This window comes from Pteronotus mesoamericanus, unplaced genomic scaffold (assembly GCF_021234165.1).
Source record: "Pteronotus mesoamericanus isolate MK-2021 breed Mesoamerican mustached bat unplaced genomic scaffold, CSHL_Meso_final contig_1, whole genome shotgun sequence".
In the NCBI taxonomy this organism is placed as follows: domain Eukaryota; kingdom Metazoa; phylum Chordata; class Mammalia; order Chiroptera; family Mormoopidae; genus Pteronotus; species Pteronotus mesoamericanus.
Window position 1 is genome coordinate 2,287,040 of NW_026554998.1, and position 13,620 is coordinate 2,300,659.

General features: G+C 49.3%; 1 protein-coding gene across 1 annotated transcript in view; it reads left to right on the forward strand.

The window, feature by feature from the left end:
- Nucleotides 1-11,297: 11,297 nt before the first annotated feature.
- The window catches only part of RNF216 (ring finger protein 216), a 103,859-nt gene continuing 101,536 nt past the window's right edge, over nt 11,298-13,620 (forward strand). The window contains exon 1 of the mRNA XM_054571572.1: nt 11,298-11,432. The gene's annotated coding sequence lies outside the window, so the exon portion shown is untranslated. The remainder of the gene's footprint in view (nt 11,433-13,620) is intronic.

Here is a 13,620-nt window from a genome sequence, read left to right on the forward strand (position 1 = left end):
GGAGGTCCCCACACTGTGGTGAATTTTACCCCTGGGAGCTTGACCAGGAGAGAAAAGTCCCGTCCTGCTTCCATCTGAAACACAGCTGAGCACTCCGTTCTTCCTAATGAGGGCTGCCCTCAGGAGAAGCTCCTTAACCAGAGCCTGCCCTGCTGGGGTTTCATCCGAGCGGTGCCACTAGGGGCGGGGGAGGGGCTGGGAAACTGGCAGCACAGGCTCCTGAGTGGGCCCTGTGAACGCTTCTGCGTACCCCACACCTTACCCCGCCTTGCTAAAGGTCACCGTACAGCAGGGTGTTGTGTTTTGGGGGGGTGTGTGTGTGTGTGTGTGTGGTTTTTTTCTCCCCCCAGTACAAGCAGGTCCTCAAACAACATTGTTTCATTTAATGTCATTTAGGTATAACGCTGAGGAGATGATGTAGAAACTTAATTCTCATTATAGCAATCAGCTTATGGTAAAACTGCTTTCATTATAGTTGTCTTGCTGGAAGTCGAAGAACCTATCGGCTTCCTTAAGTGAGGACTCAGTGTACATCATACCCACCTTTCAACAAAAAATTACAAGGCATACTAAATGGCAAAAACACACTTGGACGAGACGGAGCAAGCACCAGCGCGAGGGTCGCAGAAGGCGTGGGGGGAGGGGGAAGAGGGTATAAGGGGCGTTAATGGGAATGGAAAAAAATGCAATGAAAAATCGACACAAAACGAGACACTGGCGCATTCACAGGCAGGGGGAGGAAATCCAGAAACAGAACCAACTGTGGATGCAGGACAAGTGCTTGCTGGGCGAAGGCGGCGTCTCAGGCCGGTGGGAGGGATAAAGGACTTTCTGTGTGCGACGCTGGGGTGACGGGCCAGCCTATGGACAGTGATAGAATTAAATAGATTCCTCATGCCGAATACCCAGTAATTTCCAATGAGTTAGAGATTTAAGTGTAAAATGAAAACTGAAACCATGCAAGTGCCAGAAGAAAAGCTGGGGAAATTCCTCGGTAACTGGGAACGGTGAGAACGTCCCTGAGACCCGAAATCTGTTTGCAATAATAGGGAAAGATGAACACATTGGACTGAATGAAAACTGAAAACACTTACGTAGCATACAAGCCTGTGACCAGAGTAAAAAGACAAATGACTTCCTGTGGAAAATACCTGTGATGTACATCGCAGGCAAAGGGTTAATATTTGTAATATAGAAGATGTTCCTAAACTTAGAGAAAGACAAAACCCTATGCAAGCATGCCCATTAGACATGAATTGACAGGTCACAGGAAAAGAAAGACAAATTCTTTAAATATATGAAAAGTTGCTCAATCTCATTCATTTTAAGAAACACACAAGGAGAGAGCATGTCTCACAAATCAGATTACAAAAATGTAAATATTTGATAACACAGTCAAAAATATTTATTAATTGCCTTTGGAAGATGCTAGGAGACCAAATCATTATTTTGAAAGCAGATATATATGGAGGGGGGGAGATAAAACATTTGTCTTCTCTTCCGTATCTAAATTGTACCGGTGGGTAACCAAATAACTGATATGGGGTAATCAAATAATGGATAAGGGAGAATCAATAAATTAAGAATTAATAGAATTATAATATTCATCATTTGGCAACCCCTAATGAATCCTTAGGCAATGACCGCTGACATCTTTTTAAATACGTGAGAAAACCTGACACCCTGTTCACCTCTACGGCTGCACGCGACATCAGCTCTGAGTCATCTTGGAAACGGCAACAACCTGCGTCTGCCCAAGCCTCGGGGCTGAACTACCAAATTATAGGGAAACAAGAGGCGACAGGAAAACACGCCAGATAATGTCGCAATGAGGCCGCCCGCACAATCCAGGCTGCAGGAGGGTCAGCGGCGTCTCCAACGCTTCTGGTAGCTGCGCCACGGCCCCCTTCTCTCCCTCCACAGTTCCACGCCCGTGGCCCTCAACTCACAGAGGTGTAAACTGAGGCCCCGAGAGCTCAGGCGCAGAGCGCTTGGAGATGCAGGAGGCAAGCTGGTATTCAACTGGGTCACCTCCTCCTGAGACGCCCCCACCTGATCTGTTCCTTTATTGTTCCCCGCCCCAAATATTGCAGAAGCCACGGAGGCCCGCGTGCCGATGTTCTTGCTTTATGCCCGTGCCCTACGTCATCGGGCAGCGCCCCTACCCCACCCGCGTCTCCTCCCCTGCGCGGCTCCCACTCTCCCGCGCGTCCAGCACGCCCCCAGCGAGCTCTGTCCCCTCGTGAGACCCATTCACCCCAGGCGCCACCTGGGGAAGCTGCAGCCCCGAGCACCAGCGTTTGGATAAGAGCCCTGCCTGCCTAACTTCTACCCCGCTGCGCCCCCTGAGGCCTTTCCCTGTCCTGGAATGGAGGAGGGCCGCTGAGAATGGCAAGACCCCCGGGGACTGAGGGAGGAGAGCGAGGTGACACACCACCCTGAGAGGCTAGAGCAGGGGCGGATGACGTGCACGGGAGTCAAGGGCCCGCAGAGCGCGCTCGCGGCCTCTGGAGAGCAGGCAACACACGCCATAGCACGTGCCAGCCTCTCTCTTCACCACAGAAAAGTAAGTTTTTGGACACTCCAGGGTTGCTCTCTTGTGCTTCTCCGAGGTGGCTTTCTCCCGGTCTAGTCTGAATTGTTGGTTTTATTGGGATAAAATTAACATGTGATGTGAAAGCTCAGAACATAAGCATGCAATTTGGTGAGTTTTCACAAGTGCATACACCCACGTGACTAAACCCTGTTAGGATATGCAGTTGTCCATGGTCCCAGAAACTTCCCTTGTGCCTCCTTTACCCAGGCTCCGGCCCGTCCTTGAACCACAGGTCTGAAAGGGCCCAGCACCTTCGCGGGCTCGCAAGCCCCCTAGCTGCCTCCGCTCGCCAGCGGCCCCTGGCCCGCCATCTAGCCATGATCCCGCCAGGCCCCTGTGAAACGGCAGTCCCTGACTCCTATCCTGGAACGAGCTTTCTGAAGACACCAGTGACCACACCATCCATGCTGCTGGCTGCCACCATGAGGCCATCGAGGTCAAGCAGCAAGTGGAATTTTTCACTCCCTCGCAAACCGCCCACAGAGCTGATTTTCCCATCTCTCTCTTGGCCCCTGGGGCTCCAGGCCCATTCTACCCCATGGTTAATATCTCTGACAAAGCAGGCCCGGATAGAGGGGTGAGGACCCCTGTAATCCCCTTAGCAATAGGACATGCTGTGCATTTGAATCATGTAATCCCATCCCCATAGCAACACAGAACCTCAGAATCACCGTGGCAATGGTGCTCACTTAGCTCAGCCCCTTAGATGAAGATAGAAACAAAAACAAAACACTCAAAGACACGTCATTTGCTGCTCAGATAGCCTTCCTATCCTTGTACATAGTTTTTGTTTGGACTGTTTATAATAGATGTTGATTCAAATAGGATAAGCCTGGGAGTGTCCATTTTGGCCGTTGACTCATGGGCTGATGGGCTGATTTCAAATCTGAAGCTGTGTCCCCCACCATTAGGGACACAGGGGGCTTATTTGGTGGCGGCAGAGCCAGTCTCCCGGAGAAGAATGTTCCTGGGAGACAGGCAGTGGCAGTGTGTATACCAGGGCACACAGTAAGAGTTCCACTTGGCCAAAAGCTGTGACTGCCACCAGGTCATTTGGGCTTCCTTAGGCCAACAGACCAGCAGGCAAAGAAATGAGTTGCTCCGTCGGTGGGGTACCAGGCCCCAGCAGTCATGGGGAGCCACGGTGCTGATGCAGGCTGCGAATAGGAACGGGTATGTCTGGAACGCCAGAGAGTCGCTGAATTGGGTCTCGGGGCTTCTGTGCCTAGTTACCACCAGAAAAGGGCAAGAACAAAGGCATAACAAGGGCGTTTGGTAAGCGGGGTTCAGACCTCTCAGAGAGGCATGTCGCCCTGCCCAGCAATCAGTTTAGATCGACGAGGTGCAGGCTGGAGATGAGGGATGGGGTGGAGGAAGAGAGAGGCCACGCTCATCAGCTGCAGCACACAGTGAAGGGCCGGCTGCCGTAGGGGGACTTGTGGTTTATCCCAGTGACCCTGCTCTAAGGTTTGTTTTTTTAAAGTTGATTTTATTTATTTATTTATTTATTTATTTATTTTTAGAGGGGAAGGGAGGCGGAAGAAAGGGAGGGAGGGAAACATTAATGTGTGATTGCCTTTTGCGTGCCCCTACTGGGGACCTGGCCCACAACCCAGGCCTGTGTCCTGACTGGGAATTGTACCAGAGACCCTTTGTTTCGCAGGCCAGCGCTCAATCCACTGAGCCACACCAGCCAGGGCTGACTTTGTTTGTTTGTTTGTTTGTTTGTTTAAGAAATCATGACCGGCCACCACTTTGAAGAACCAGTGGCGAGGCAGAATGAATGGGGCACAAGTGGGTGCTGGGAAATCACATGTGACCCGGAGGAGCAGCTGCCCGTGCCTCACCAATGATCCCAGGCAGTCACGTCCACTCCAAAGGCAGCTTACTGTGAGCACCTGCAGCTCCAGGCCCTGGAGCTTCTTTGGCCGGCTGCTGGGGGCACACTCGGACCACGCACAGGCCCAGCCAGAGGTGCTGGAGGGAGGACGCCCCTGGAAACAGCCCGCAAGCAAAGACAGGCAGTGAGGTAGCGAATTAAACCGCAGCATCCTCACCTCGTGGGTGGGCTGACTTCGATATGCTCTCTGCATGTCTCCCAGAGTCCCCGATGGGATTAAGCTTCAAAGGAAACTGGCTTGATAACATGCTTGATTAGCTCCCTTTCCTGTCTCGCTTCCCCACTCCCCATGGGTATCACTTCCCACCGTGTCCCCAAAACGCCGCCTGCATTTTAATCCTTATGTCAGGGTCTTTAGGGAGAACACAAACCAAAATACCGTGTCCTGTAAATTTTCAAGTTTATTGATTATATAATCAATAATCAAGGTTATTGATTTTATTCTTGTAAGAATATATATAGATATGACTTTTGTCGGGTTTGTAATTGATTTCAACCTCAACTTTTGTTTTCTTGATCTGAGTTATATCCATCTCCTTAATTGTCTTCAAGAAATCAAAGACTCAAAGGATCTTCTCTTTATTTCCCCCTCCAACATCTATCTGATTGGCTCCTGAGTTGACCTTATCTTTATTATTTTCTTTCTTCTTCTTGCTTTGGGTTTGCCTCTTGAGTTCAATAGACTTTGTTGTTTCTTAATAAACGCTTTTAAACTAATCAATTGTCATTATGTACTTCTTTTGTGGTGTGTTGACATGAAGCAATTTTTATATCCCTCTGTTCTAAATCTTGATTGGCTTCCTTTGTAGTTTCCATTTTTTAACTTGAGTTACTTAGTAATATGCTATTTCGTTTTCAAATGTGGAATTTTTCCACACGCTTTTATCATTCATGTCAAATTTTATTGCTTTAAGATTGGACTGAGTATTTTAATTATTCTAGTTCCGCTCTATTAACACGTCTAATTTCCTTATTCTGTAGTTGTCACCCTTGAGATCGCAGCACACATCATTGCCTCCTTAGCGCCTCCTATCCGTTTGTGGTTTCCTCTGTTGCCCGGATGACGCCAGGACATCGGAACACTGGCACCCGCCTTCCCAGGAGAATGCGGTACCCGCAGTGTTCTGAGAACTCCAAGCCGAGGCGCTGGGACTGGCGGCTTCCGCTTCGTTCTCTTAGAATGCTGGCTCTTGGGATGCTCCGTCAGGGAATCCAGCTATGTCTTTGAGAATCACAGCCCACATGGAAGGCCGTAGGGAGAAGAACCAGGGCCCTCTGCTTCATGGCTCCGGCTGAGCCTCCAGCCACCCGCCAGCCCCACCCGTGAGCCAAGCCAGTGAGCACTGCAGCCATTTCCGCTCAGAGGATGCAGTCCCAGGTGACAGCATGAGGGACAGAACTGCCCGGCTGAGTCCAGTCAACTCACAGGGTCACGAGGGACAATAAAACGCTTTTGCGGTTTAAGGCACTACCACAGTTTCAAAGCTTATGAGTTCCAAAGTCCTGTTTTCTGTGGAACTGGTCACTAGTTTTTTATCCTACATGATATTATAGACCTTAGCAGTTGTTTTAAATAAAGATTTTATTTATTTACTTTTAGACAGAGGGGAGGGGAGGGAAAAAGAGAGGGAGAGAAGCATCAGTGTGTGGTTGCCTCTTGCACGCCCCCTACTGGGGACCCGGCCTGCAACCCAGGCCTGTGCCCTGACTGGGAATCAAATGACCCTTTGGTTTGCTGGCTGGTGCTCAATCCACTGAGCCACACCAGCCAGGGTGACCTTAACAGTTTTTAGTAAATGTTTATTTCAAGAGACTAAGTTCTCCACTGTCAGCTGAAACAGGTAAAATTAAAAACAAATGAAACTTAGAGCTGCAAATGTATTTGGAACTGTGTTCAGTAAATCATAGCCACAAACGTTACAATACTGAAGTGGAAGTGATACTTAATTTTAGTCCACACATAGCGTTCAGTGCCTCACACTTCAATGTTTCACTACAAACACATTCCTTACTAGGCTTATCATCAAATGCAATTGTAAATTTTACCTCGTTTCAGGTGTTCACATACATCATTAATTCTCGAATTTCAAATCCAGGACTGGCAACGGTTTTTAATGATCTCAGTCTAGAAATTCTACTTGACTAATGTGAAGTAGACTAATGGCCAAGAAGCTTACGGGAAGGTCAGAGCAATCCTGACCTGAAGCCAGAATGGAAAAATTCACACAGAGCAGGAAAATGGGTCAGATCTTACGAAGTGGCAAGGGGAGAAAAATCTGGAGATCAGAGAAATGGTTGGGAGGCAAATCTCTGCCTTGCAGCAGCAGCCACCCGATTTAATGGTGCACTAGGAAAAGGTCAACGCCTGGCTCGTGGGGAGAGCTCAGGTGTGCCGCCTTTGCTGATTTCTATGGTGTAAACACTCCCGCCGTGGCCTCCTTCAAGCTACCAGCGTGGCCTCACTGGACAGGGAGTTGGAAGGAATTGCACACAGTGGGCTCCAGCTGCTCCAGCACACCGCTGGCTCGGTGGGTCGCTGCAGTGTCTAAGAAGACCCCAGGCTTTAGGGAGGGTACGATTCAATGGGCTAAAGGAGAGCCTTTCAACAAATGGTCCTGGGAAGATGTTGGCCACATGCAAAGAATGAAATTGGACCCTTAACTAACTCCCTACACAAAAATAAATTCAAAATGGATTGAAGACCTAAGTGGAAGATCTGAAACTATAAAACTCTTAGACGAAAACATACAGCAAAACATTTATGATATTGGATCTGGCAATGATTTCTTGGCTATGATACCAAAGGCACAGACAACAGCAACAACCAAAAAAATAGGCGAGTTGGACTTCATGAAAATTTTAAAAACTTGTACCTAAGAAACCAATATCGACAGAATAAAAATACAAGCCACAGAATGGAAGAAAATATTAGGAAATCATATATCTGACCTGAGGCTAATAACAAAATCTGGAGAACCCCGCAAACTCAACCACGAAGAAACATACAACTCCATTAAAAAATGACCACAAGACTGAGCAGACATTTCTATGAAGAAAATATACAAACTGCCAATAAAAACATGAACAGATGCTGAAAATGATGAATTGTTAAAGAAATGTCAATCAAAAGTACAATGAGATACCGCCTCACCCCCATTTTGATGGCTACTATTTAAAAAAAAGAAAACACAAATCCAGAAAGTAACAAGAATTAGCAAGGATCTGGAAAAATTGGAACCTTTGTGCACAGATGGTGGGAATGTCGAAAGGTAGAAAACAATATGATAGTTCCTCAAAAGTTAAAAAATAGAATTACCATGTGATTCAGCAATTTCATTTCTGGGTATACACCCAAAGGAACTGAAAGCAGGGGCTGTAAGAGCTATTTGTACAGCCATGTTCATACCCACATTATTCACAAGAGCTAAAACGTAGAAGCAACCCAAGTGTCCATCAACAGGTGAATGGATGAGCAAAATATGGCCCATCCTTTTAATGGAATATTATTCAGCCTTAAAAAGAAAGAAGATTCTGACTCAGGCTATAACACAGATGAACCTAGAGCACATCACGCTAAGTGAAATAAGCCAGTCACAAAGGACAGACACTGTATAATTCCACTTAAAAGAGGTAGTTAGAGTAGTCAGATTCCTAGAAACAGAAGGTAGAATGGGGGGTACCAGAAGCTGGGGGGAAAGGGGCGCTACTGTTTAATAGGTATAGAATTTCTGTTTTGCAAAAAGAAAAGAGTTATGGAGATCAATGGTGATGATGGTTGCAAAACATTTTACTATACTTAAAAATGGTTAAGATGATCAATTTATGTGTATTTTACCACAATAAAAATACCTGAAAAATAAACATATGTTGAGCAAAAGAAACCAGACACAAGAGTACATGCTTTATGATCTCATTTATCTGAAACTACAGAAAAAGCAATTCTAATCTAAAGGGACAGAAAACAGATAATTGGTTGCCTAGCACCAGGGATGAGGGTGGTAGATCAAGTAGGAAGGAGCACAAGGGAATATTTTGGAGTGATGGAAATGATCCCTAACTTGATTATGGTGCTGGCTGCATGGGTACATAAATCTGCCCAAACTGATAGAAACATACACTGAAATTGGGTGCATTGTATTGCATATAAATTACACTGCAATAACATTGATTAAAAAAAAAAAAAGCAATGGGCCAGAATAGCAGGAAATTACTACTTCTGAAAGCGGGCAGAGTTCAGGAATAATTTCCCCCACGGCCAGACTAGCACCGCTTCATCTAGATAAAGCTGACGGCAATGCCGCAGGTGAGCTCTTGGGAACAAAGCGATGATGCACGAATTGTGAAAACAGCAGCCCTCCACTACCACGAATGACTTTGCAGGTCACAGGCACATTCTACTAACTGTAACGAGAAAATGAAATAAAAGAAGCAGCGCTGTGATGACTCACGGGACAGGCTCAGGGTGCTGTGCGTGGTTCACACCTCAGCCCTGACTGCAGGGATGGAGAGCAGGACAGATGACACGGCATTCCGTGGATGGAACTTCCGTGCTTCTCCCCAGGACAATAGCAAAGCATCATTGTTGACAATAGTTTCATCTGCAGGGAGATATGCCTTGCCCTTTTTGATTCTTGATGCAGTAAACAAACAACAAAAAAGTGACTGCTCCTATTGGCACAGCACTTCATTTTTCCTTTAAACTAAAAAATAGGGACCAAATATCCCTTTACTTCTGATTGCTTACAAACAATTCCATTCTTTTCTTAATGGAGCTTGTTTTCAGATATACACATCACACCTTCATTTGATTTAATGCCCCCAATTTAATTTTTATTGTAGCTCATCGGTTTAATTTTTAAAAATTCAGTAATGTCGTTTTATTTCATGGGATCTATTTTTATGGGTACTTTCTGCTTATGGAAAGTGAGACTTGTATTCTATGTAGTGAAATGACATTTTCTTTTAAAATAAACATAGTTTAACAAAAAAATGAATCAATCTAAAGAAAAATATCACTCGTAGGCATTAAGTGGATTGGGCAAATATTGTGGTAGGACTGCTCAGATGTCTGAAAGGCTGTTCCCTTTTCAGCTCTCCTGCTTTGTTGTTCAATGGGAGGGCGGGTGTGGGCTTACCTGTGGCATCTCGATAGGATGGAGTGGGGTCAGCAGCGCCCTATACAAGTGAGCCATCTTTTATCTTTAAAAAAATTATTTATTTTTAGAGAGAGGGGAAAGGAGTGAGAAAGAGAAGGAAACATCACTGTGTGGTTGCCTCTTGTGTGCCCCCTACTGGGGACTTGGCCTGCAACCCAGGCATGTGCCCTAGACCAGGAATCAAACCTGTGACCCTTTGGTGTGCAGGCCAGCATGCAACCCAGTAAGCCACACTGGCCAGGGCTCATTTTGTATCTTTCATACCATATTTTTTACCGTACCTTTTCTATGTTTAGATATGTTTAGACACATAAATACTTGCCATTGTGTTACAATTGCCTGCAGTACTCAGTACAGTAACACGCTGTACAGGCTTGTAGCCCAGGAGCGATGGGCGATGCACCGCACAGCCTAGTGTGTAGCGGGCTGTACCACCTAGGTTCGCGTAACGCACTCTCCGAAGTTTGCACGATGATGAAATCGCCTAAAGACGCATTTCTTAGAACATACTGCCTCCCTTAAGCGATGCAGGACTGTAATTGCCTATTGACATCACTACTTAAGATTTGTGGGCAATTTAGTATGTCTAAAACATGTTCGCTGCTCCTTACCCTGACCAAAATCTGTTCTCCTTTCTCCCCACGTCTGTGAATGGAACCACTACTTACCCAGCTGCACAAGCCAAAAACCTTGCAGTTATCCTTGACTCCTTCCTTGCTTTCTCACCCCACATCCAGTCCCTCCATGAATCTCTGTTCTACCTTAAAAAAAAACCCCAAAAACCCTAATCTGATTATATTTCACCACCTCCTCCCTGACCATACGAGCCCAAATCGCCAACGCTTCTCAATTAGACCCTCCAATAGCTTCCTAACTTGCTTTCCTGCTTCTGTCTGATCTTACCTCTTCAGAGTCTATCTTTGCAAAACATAAGCAGATACACTCACGCCCCTGCTCCCAATTCTCTAGCAGCTTCCATGACATTTAGAATAAAATCCAAATTCCTTCTTAAGACCTAAGATTAGGGCCCCTACCACTTCGCCAGCCCCATTCCCCACCACTACCTGTCTGTCTCACCGCACTGCAGCCATGCTGTTTTCCCTTTCCCTGCTTTATTTTTCCCGTGTTTATTTTCCCCCCTAAATACTTCCTGTCTGAGCCAATATTTTAGTTAGTTAGTTCACTGGTTAGTTCACTAGTTATTGACTTGCCCGCTAAACCATGAGCTCACTAGAACAGGGACCTCTATACCTTCGTATCCCCAATGCCTAGAACAGGGCCTGGCACACAGGAAGCCCTCCGAAAATATGTGCTGAATGGAAGAATGACTTGTCAAGGGCAACGGAGGCAAATAGGTGCCTACCCAAGAGATTTCCACGGCCACCTACCCCCACGCCCTTTTCAACTTTGGGACGCCAGGAACCCCCCACGGGGGCGGCGGGGAGGCAGTCTCAGCCCCTTTCGTCCTCCCGCCCAGAGGGGGAGTCAAGACTCAGTGTGCAGAGAGCGGGATGGGGCCGCGGACAGGCGTCCCTCTCTATGGTCTTAGTCCCCCAGCCCCTCCTCCCTCGCACCCGGCGTGCCTCTATGGTTCTTCCTGTCATTAGTCGGGAGGGGGCGCTGTGCGCAGGCGCGAGGTGACGCCGCGGCAGGGCCGGAAGGAGCGCAGCTGGGGCCTCCGCGGCGGCGAAGGAGCTGTCGGCCACAGCTTCTGGAGATTAAAAGCCCCGGCGACAGAAGCCGCCAAGCCCGCCTCGCGTGCCGGCGAGTTGAGTGGAGAGTAAGTGTCGTCCGCGGGGCGCGCCGAACTCCTCGAGGAGGCGAGCGGCGTCTCCGCCCGGCGCCTCCCTTGGTCCGGGGTCGGGGCGGGGGCCTCGGCCGTGAGGGGCGGCGGGGGCGCGGGGCGCCGCCGAGCGCCGGGCGGCCGGAGCAGCGGGGCTGGCCGTGAGGCGGCCGCGACAAAGGCGCGCGCGCGCGGCCGCCGGACCCTCCCCCGCTCCCCGCACTTCGGGAAGTTTCGCGGGTCGGTCCGTCTGCCTGCAGCGCGAGGGCGAAAGCGCCTGAAGTCCGAGTGTCCTGGACGACATCCCCCGGGAGGCGGCGTCCGTGCAGCCGAGCGCGGCCGGGAGCAGCGCGGGGGGCGGTGCGCTGTGACTTTGAACTGCGGGGTCCCTGGCCCGGGGGCTGACGCGCCGCAGCCCCGCGCCCTCCGGGCTCGGCTCTGGAGGGTCGTGCAGCCCGGAAAGCCGGCGACGCCTCCGCCGCGCTGGAGAGGACGTGCAGGTGTGCCCGAGCCCCCCGCGGTGCGGAGAGGGCGAGCCCGGCGCACGTGCTGCAGCGCCCGGCGGCGCACGGGAGCGGCGCTCCCTCACGGCGGCTCGCCCGGCCGCTGTGCAGCGCGGGTCCAAAACTTCGGGCCCCTTCAGTGTCGTGACGAGCCGCCCCGAGTGCCTGCGGGTCGCAGCTCAGCTCCTAGCGCCGGTTCCCAGGCGCAGCAGCCGGGGCCCTGCGGAAAACCGCAGTACGCGGGGCAAGTGCCCTGGCAGGGCCCGTTGCCCCGGGCCTTCTGCTAACGGAAAGGGCTGGCTTACCCCGCCGGGAGGGGACGGGGGAGATTTTAGGGCCGACTCCAGCTCCAGTGCGTCGTCCGAAGGACCGAGTTGGCCTGGCTCTGGTTTTGTAAAAGTGATTTTTTTGTGGCTTGGGGGTAGGGAGTGGTTGGACTTGGGGAAATAGCTGGAGATGGAGGCTTTCGATTTTTATCCCGAGGCCCTGCAGCAGCCAGTGAAGGGGAAGCCTGGCAGCCCCTGAGGAGAAGTGTAGGAAAGGAAGTCGAGAAGCGGGGCGAGGAGACTGAAAGTTTCTGAAGCTGGAGAGCTGAGAGAAGCTGGGTCTGTTCACCCCGAGAGGTAGCTCCTCTTTAATGAGTGTTTACTATACTCCAGGCTGTGAAGGTTTCGCAGGCATCGCAGCTACTTTCACACCTAACCATGTTATTTTGTCTCGGTGGCTAATAGTATAATAATAGGACAGAACAGGATGCTGTGTGCCAGATATTGTTCTAAGCGTTTTCCATATGGTAGCTCTCCATCCTCGATGGCGTGGGTTTTGTTACTTTTAAAAGGAAGAAAATGTGCTGAAAAATAGCTTGCTAATCACAAAGCTTACAAGGGACTGAGCTAGAACTTGAACTCGGTTTGGTTGCAGAGTTCATGCTCCTGGTTATTCTGTGCCACCTGTAAATATTTATTCAAAAAGCTCTTACGAGTGTTAACTTTGTGCCAGGCAGTGCGCACGTCCTGGGATTAGGGGGATGAATAGGATGCGGGGTCCCCTCTTCTTGGAATTTGTTTAAGCCCAGGAGATGGACATTCAGCGCAGCTTCCCAAATAATTGTGGATTATTGTGCCAAGTCCTTTGATGGAGAGAGAGGTGTGTGCTTGAATACTGGGGATAGTCGGGAAAGTTCTCTCTCAGAGGAAGTGACATTTAAGATGAAGTGAACGATGACAGAGTTCATTTGGTCAAAGAGAGTCAGCGAAGGGCGATCCCGCCAGAGAAAAGAGCGGGAAGAGGAAGGAAGCAGCGTGGCTGGTCACGAAGACCGTGGTCTCTGCCGCATGGTGAATGGGGGAAGAGGCGTGCGGCGAGGCTCGCTGTGTCCGCAAGGGTCCTCGGGGCAGCGTTTCACAGGCTCTACCATCGTGAGATTTGAGGGTTAGAAAAGCAGGCTCTTGGTGCTGTGTTAAAATATGTCGGGGCACAGCTCGTAGGCAGTGTTGGGATAGAAGGGACAGGGTGTCATGAGTTCAGAGAGGATTCAGCTGGAAAAAGGGCTTTGACAGCGGTGATTGCGGCCCCCACCCCACCTTGCGGATGAGAAGGGCTTGCTTCGCTGTCCTGGTTAATGTCATGCACTAGGCTCTTCAGCCCACCCAAAGAAGATTTTGAATTGAATTTTTGGATGA